Source organism: Pelobates fuscus, chromosome 5, assembly GCF_036172605.1.
Source record: "Pelobates fuscus isolate aPelFus1 chromosome 5, aPelFus1.pri, whole genome shotgun sequence".
In the NCBI taxonomy this organism is placed as follows: domain Eukaryota; kingdom Metazoa; phylum Chordata; class Amphibia; order Anura; family Pelobatidae; genus Pelobates; species Pelobates fuscus.
This window is the reverse complement of record NC_086321.1, coordinates 333,300,977-333,307,928: the sequence shown is the minus strand read 5'-3', so window position 1 is coordinate 333,307,928 and position 6,952 is coordinate 333,300,977.

Below are 6,952 nucleotides of genomic sequence, written 5' to 3'. Positions count from 1 at the left end.
TCCAGTGGCAGCTGGTCACATTTTAAAATGGTGTGGTGCCAGTCTCCACCCTTTGACTCTGTAGCCACCATCTTCTAAAATGTGGCAATGGTAGTTAATAAATACAGAGTTACCCGTACAAAATACAGAGCCTGGTACAATACAAAGATCACAGTACAATAACTACTACAACTACAATACGGAGATGAGCATTATACAGAGTTGGACATACAATGCTCACAGCAATCATAGAACAGGCAGAACTGTGTTAAATACTTCGATACAACAAACAGTGCTTGGCACAATAAGGATTTGATCATAACTATCCCACACAGCCAGAATCACTGTGATGGATTACACAGAGCTGCAATACAGAGTGAAATGTCTTTGTATAATCAGGTCCGGATTATCATAGGAGCTGACGGAGCTGCATCTCCAGGTCCATTGATTTAACCCCTTAAGGACACATGACATGTGTGACATGTCATGATTCCCTTTTATTCCAGAAGTTTGGTCCTTAAGGGGTTAAAGCTCTTGCTTAATTATGGAAACTTAAGAGGGATGTAGGGAACACAACTTGTGTGGACTGGCTGACAATGAAACTAGTTAAGGTAAAGCGGACTATGCGAATGCTCTTGCTTCTTCAGCCTCTCTAACACTGTGGCATATTTCCTTCCTTCTACGCTCACCACATGCACTTTATTCTCTGTCCCAGATTGCATAAATGAGCTTCTGCCTGCTAGTAAGAAGGTTAGGAGATAAGTGGACCAGTGAGTGCTAGGGCACAGTCCTTAGAGAGTGTAGAGCTACTGCATCATTAGACGCATTTATGCCAAGCTCAGGGTACTGTCTGCATAGTATGTCCTTGGTTGGTCATCCTGCATGATTCTTCATGCAGACACGCCCCCTTATTAGGCATGTTTGTCCCCAACACGATTCACATCAGTGGCCCACCCTTTTACCCTGCCTACCAATATTCTGCTTCACAGGATGCTGGTGTTAGGGAGTATGTATTTACTTGAAAGATGAATTTTTTTGATAGCTATATCCTGTGAGTTTCCCTCCAGCACCACCTCCACCAGATACATGATGCTTGTGGGGCATGACTGTTTTCTGTCAATAAGATTCTGTAATTAGGCCCATCATTATTGTCAGCACCGGGCCCAATGGGCTCTTAATCCGGCCGTGTGTATAATGCTCTAGCTCTCGAAGACCCTTTTATGATCTCATGTTTGGCAGTGCACCTGTAGCTTTCTAGTGAATGTTGCTGCTGTTCTAAGGCATGGCGGCTACTCCTGCCTTACTATTAGCGCTCAGCACAGGACAGGAGGATACTGATAGTCTTCTAATTACTTGTGCAGCTTGCAAAATATAGTTTATCTCCAGTGTCAATATGTAGCCAAGAAGTAGTTAACATGGTTAAAGGGTTACTTCATTCACCATGACCACATCTGCTTTTTGAAGTGGTCATGATGGTAGGAGTCTGAATGCACAGTATTTGTTTGAAACACAGTACAGAGGTAATGACAATTGTGTGCCGTTGGCGAATTGCACCCTGAGCACACAAGACTTAATTTGTACTCTTTGGTACTCTGTTCCAGGCTACCAACTGTCAAAGCTGTACATATTTTATGCCCGTAGTCAGCGCGCATTCCACGCTGCCAACAGACGTAATTTGCTTCTCCGAAGCCCGTTTTTACCATCCCTCCTGCCGATCCAGGGCTGTTTGATGCAGGGGGAGGTGCACCGGGCCCATTTATTTCACATTTGACCCCAGCTGATCCTAAAAAATTATTATGGACAGCGGACTCATCAGTTGACCCATGCACTTAGGGCCACCTGATGGTAATGTCGTCAGGGGTCCCTGTGATGACACCGCTTGGAGGTGGTAACAGCCAGCGACGTTTTAGCCGCGAGGCAAACAAGGCATTTGCCTTGGGCGGCATAAAAAGCCGCCCCCAAATGCCCAGGGCAAATGTCTTGTTAGCCTCGCGGCTAACTGACATGCTGGGCTAGCGGCTCCCAGCCTCACTCTGCGGCGCGCGAGGGAGCTGAGAAGAAAGCTCAGAGGAAGTGCTCCCTCGTCGCCCGCCTGCCCGCCCAGCAGCCCCACTAGACCCCAGGGAGATGGAGAACCCCCCAGCATTCCCAAAGGTAAGGCGGCTGGGGGGGTAAAAAAAAAAAAAAAAGTGTTAATGTACGTGTGTGTGTGTACATGTCTGTCTGTTAGTGTGTGTCAGCCTGTTAGTGAGCGTGTCTGTTAATGTGTGTCAGCTTGTTAGTGAGCGTGTCTGTTAGTGTGTGTCAGCCTGTTAGTGAGCGTGTCTGTTAGTGTGTGTCAGTTAGTGTGTGTCAGCCTGTTAGTGAGCGTGTCTGTTAGTGTGTCAGCCTGTTAGTGAGCGTGTCTGTTAGTGTGTGTCAGCCTGTTAGTGAGCGTGTCTGTTAGTGTGTCAGCCTGTTAGTGAGCGTGTCTGTTAGTGTGTGTCAGCCTGTTAGTGAGGGTGTCTGTTAGTGAGGGTGTCTGTTTGCTAGTGTGTGTGTGTGTATTTAGAAGGCGGGGCAGATTTTTTTTTTTGTGGACATAATGCTGCGCATAATTGTTCAAATTCCGTAACTGATGTACGTAGCGTTTCGTGTCTTATGCATATCTTGTTATTGAAGAGAAGTGCTTTAAGCTGTAGGTATGTGAATATAAACTGTGAAGGAAGTTTGTACTCTTTTTGAAGGTCTGAGAAAGCTTTTAAGCCGTTTCTTGCGAAGAGATGAAACACATGAGTTATTCCCTTTTGTTTCCAAGCTTGGTGAGGAAAAGTATCATTGCAGACATATAAAGTTTTTATTGGGGTTATCAGTGCCCATGGGTAGGCCGAACATAATCTTTCTCGATTGTTGTCCCAAATTTTTAACGAGTGTTTGGTGATTAATAATGTCTCAGTGGATAATGTCCGTTTCTGATGGGGGAGCCAAAATGTGGAGGAGAGACTAGAGGTACCGCAACAGTGACTCTCTATAGCAACCCACTGGGGGGTATATATTTGTGAGTTTATACTAACTATATTGCTTAAGATTGCTGAGTAATAATATACTTTCAAGTTCGTGAATCCCATACCTCCATCCTTTGTTTGTTTCATTATTAAACTTTTTGAAATTCGGGGATGTTTCCCTCCCCAACTGAAACAAATTAATATCGCCTGTAATGCCGAAATATATGTTTGCGGGATCTTAATCTGTAAAGACCTAAACAAGTAAAGTATTTTTGGTAAAATTTGCATCTTCAATTACACTATTTTTCTTACCCATGATAAAATGATGTTTCCCCACATTTTCAGTTGTTTTTCAGTCTTTAAGTAATCTTATATAATTCACTGAAGAGAGTTATTTTTCATTTTTTGTAAATCTGATACCGAGATACACCAAATAGTCTTCTCTCCAGTCAAAATGATGGTCTAATTTAAGTTTTTCTTCTAACGATTTAGATGTATTAAAGCACATAGCTTGCGTTTTTGTAATATTAAGTTTATAAAAGGAGAGTTGGCTATATTTATGTATTTCCTTATGTAAACTGGGTAAGGTAATATGTGGTTGAGTAAGTGTTAACAAAATATCATCAGCGAAGATATTAAGTTTGTATTCTTCTGATCCCACTCGGACTACATGTATGTCTTTACTTTGTCAAATGGCTGAAGCTAAAGGCTCCAAGGCCAGAACATATAACATATGTGGATAGTGGACACCCTTGTCGTGTACCATTAGTAATCTTAAAGGAATCTGAACCAAAACCTAAATTCATAACCTTTGCTGTCGGGTTATTATATAGGGCTTTGACCACTAAAAGAAATGCCGGGGGAAATCCGTATACAGTCAAGAGTTTCCTGAAGAAAAAGCCGGTCAAAAGCCTTCTCCGCGTCTAGAGATAACATAATGCTTTCCAATTTAGATGACTTTAGAATAGTATAAATATCTAAGACTTTTCTTGTGTTATCTGACCCTTGTCTGCCTGATACGAATCCCACCTGATCTGTATGAATTAAGGTTGGTAAGACTGCTTTAACCCCTTAAGGACACATGGCATGTGTGACATGTCATGATTCCCTTTTATTCCAGAAGTTTGGTCCTTAAGGGGTTAATTCTTTCTGCATACACTTTTGCATATATTTTGGCATCTATGTTCAGTAAAGAGAGAGGTCGAAAATTTTGACATATTGTTGGGGGTTTCCCTGGTTTTGGAATAGTAATAATTAGAGCTGATAGAAATTCAGTCAGGAAAAATCCTTTTTTAGTTCCTTCATTGAAGAAAAAAAATCAGTAAGATGTTATGATCACCTTACTAAGATAGAAGAACCGAAAGCATGGAAATTTATGTTAGATTGGCAAAGGGACATTCAAGAATCTATAACCCAAGAAGCATGGGAGAACATCTTTGCAATACATAAAAGCTTATCATCATGTGCTCAACATTTTGAAACTTCACGGAAAATATTGTATAGGTGGTATATGGTAGCGAGTCGCCTCCGATCAATGTATCTAGATGCGGAGGACACATGTTGGAGATGCCTGCTGCATATATGGTGGACATGCGATAAAGTAAACAATTTGTGGAAAGATACAGATAGAATGATTGAAGAAGCTACATAATGTAAACTAGAAGATAAACCAAAGATATTACTTCTCATAGTACTCCCAGACAACATTACTAAACCTACAAGGAAATTGATTTTTTTTAATTTTATCTACAGTATCAACATTAATAGCGAAGAATTGGAAATCCCCAGAATTACCTTCCTTACAAGAAATTAGGTCTTTGATGTCTATAACAGTAGATTATGAACTTATTATGTGGAAGCAAACAAGAATAGGGAGATTAAGCCCAAAAGTAGCTGATAGATGGCGTAGTTACTTATCAACAATTACTTCATAGCTTTTCTAAAACACGGACATTGATAATCCGGATTATCCCAGGAATTTACAGTCTGGGTTGGCCCCTCTTCCCTCCCCTCCCCTTACCCCCACCTTTTTTTTCCCTCTATCCACAAAGAGTTATAAATGTATTACCAGCAAGCCTTATAAGAGTAGGCATTTTAACGCAATGCAACTATTTCTAAGTGGAGAAATCACTTATAAGTAATAATGCTATAGACTTTGGCAATACTTAAAACAAAATTTTGCAAGAATTTTATTTTGTACAGTGTAATTAATGCGGATTGTAACCCCCCCTTTCCCCTTTCCTTCTGTACCCCATGTTTTAAAACAAAAAATGAATAAAAATTTAACTTGGAAAAAAAAAATAGAAGGCGGGGCAGGGGGCACAGGGGCGTCTGAGTTTTGTCCTGCCTAGGGCAGCACAGAACCAGGATACACCACTGTGTCTGTTAGCTAATGTATGTGTATGTCAGTGAATGTGTGTTTATTTAGAAGGCAGGGCGGGGAGCGCCTGAGTTTTGTCTTGCCTAGGGCAGCACAAAACCAGGATACACCACTGGTAACAGGCCGACACTTCCTCCCAACTAACACCGAGCAGAAGTGAGGAGGAGAGAGGGAAGTGCAGAGTGAGAACCTGACTCCCAACAGCATCAACGGATTCACTGACCCCAGGGAATCCACCCTCCTGCACCTAAAAGTTAGGAAACCGGAGTGGTAAAACAAAATGTTTTTTTACTTTTTGCACGCATCTGTTTGTCTGCACGGACGGATGATCTTCACTTACCGACCGGGTTACGTTCTTACGACTCGGTCGTAAAACTAATTGTTTGGTGAGGATGCGCTAGAGAACAGGTCTATATTGTTAGTCGACAAAATTAACACTGCTCCTGTGATGTAGGAAGGGGCGCGTTGACCACTTTGCCCAGTGCTGGATGTAGGAGAGTAAAACATCTTTTAAAATATATTTAAATGCTTTTTTTGGTGGTGGGAAGGGAACCTAAAAAATATTGCTCAAAAGAAGCAACAATCATTACAGATTGAAGTCATAGTCAGTTCAGTATGTAGAGGCATCGCAAGTCCTGCATATGGAGCTTTACTTTTCAACTAGCCACAGCATGAGTATCTCAAGTCTCTGAGCACTTTAACGATGGTGAGAACTGGGCAGGTGAGCTTATACTATGCGATGTGCAGTAGAAGTTTTCCAACTACTACTGACCGGCAGCACAGTGCTGTCATAAAGGTCTGACATTTTTCTCTCCCTTCCCTGGCTTACATATTTTAGTAAATTCCCTTGCTTAATCCAATGTCTGATTGAGGTTGGAGTAGATAAATAGAGATTATGCACTTAAATTTGGCAGGGGCCAGGGCCTGCTGCAGCCAAGTTTGATTCTTGCTTCTCTCCCTGTGGGCACTGTAACCCCAACATCTCGTGATATGAGCCAATAATGGCCTTTGAACAGAGAAGCCAATTGCATGTCTCCATTTATTGAGCAGCTGGCTCTGCGGCACAAATGGCAACTCTCAATGGGAGACCCATGAAATTCATTCTTAAAAGAGACTAACAGGACATACATCAATCTATCCCATTTTTGACGTTCCAGGCTGCTCAAGAAATCTTCTCCAGACAGCCACCAATGAGGGGGTGGGAAGAGCCCTACGCAACTGAAACCTATTACAAAATTAAAGGTTTGGTTTTTTTGACACACAAATAGGCAATGGCTGACGTATGTTAATCTACTATCCTCCCATATTTTAGCTTACCTCCCTCTCTCCCAAAAAAATATATATATTTTTTTTTAAAAGAATCTTCGTATTAATTTCACATTGTGCATTCTTAATTTGCAGTTGAATGCAATTTTTATTAAATCTGCTTTATGGTGTGTAGGATATATAAAACAACTAACACAAAACCAGATGCTGTGCTCTTTGTAATAAACCTTGCAAGTTACACATGATTGGATATTATGTGTAAGGAGATTGCTGTGGGACATATAAAAGATTAACAGTCACATCTTTACATGGGTGAGGAACAGAACACTATCCCTTTCAAAAC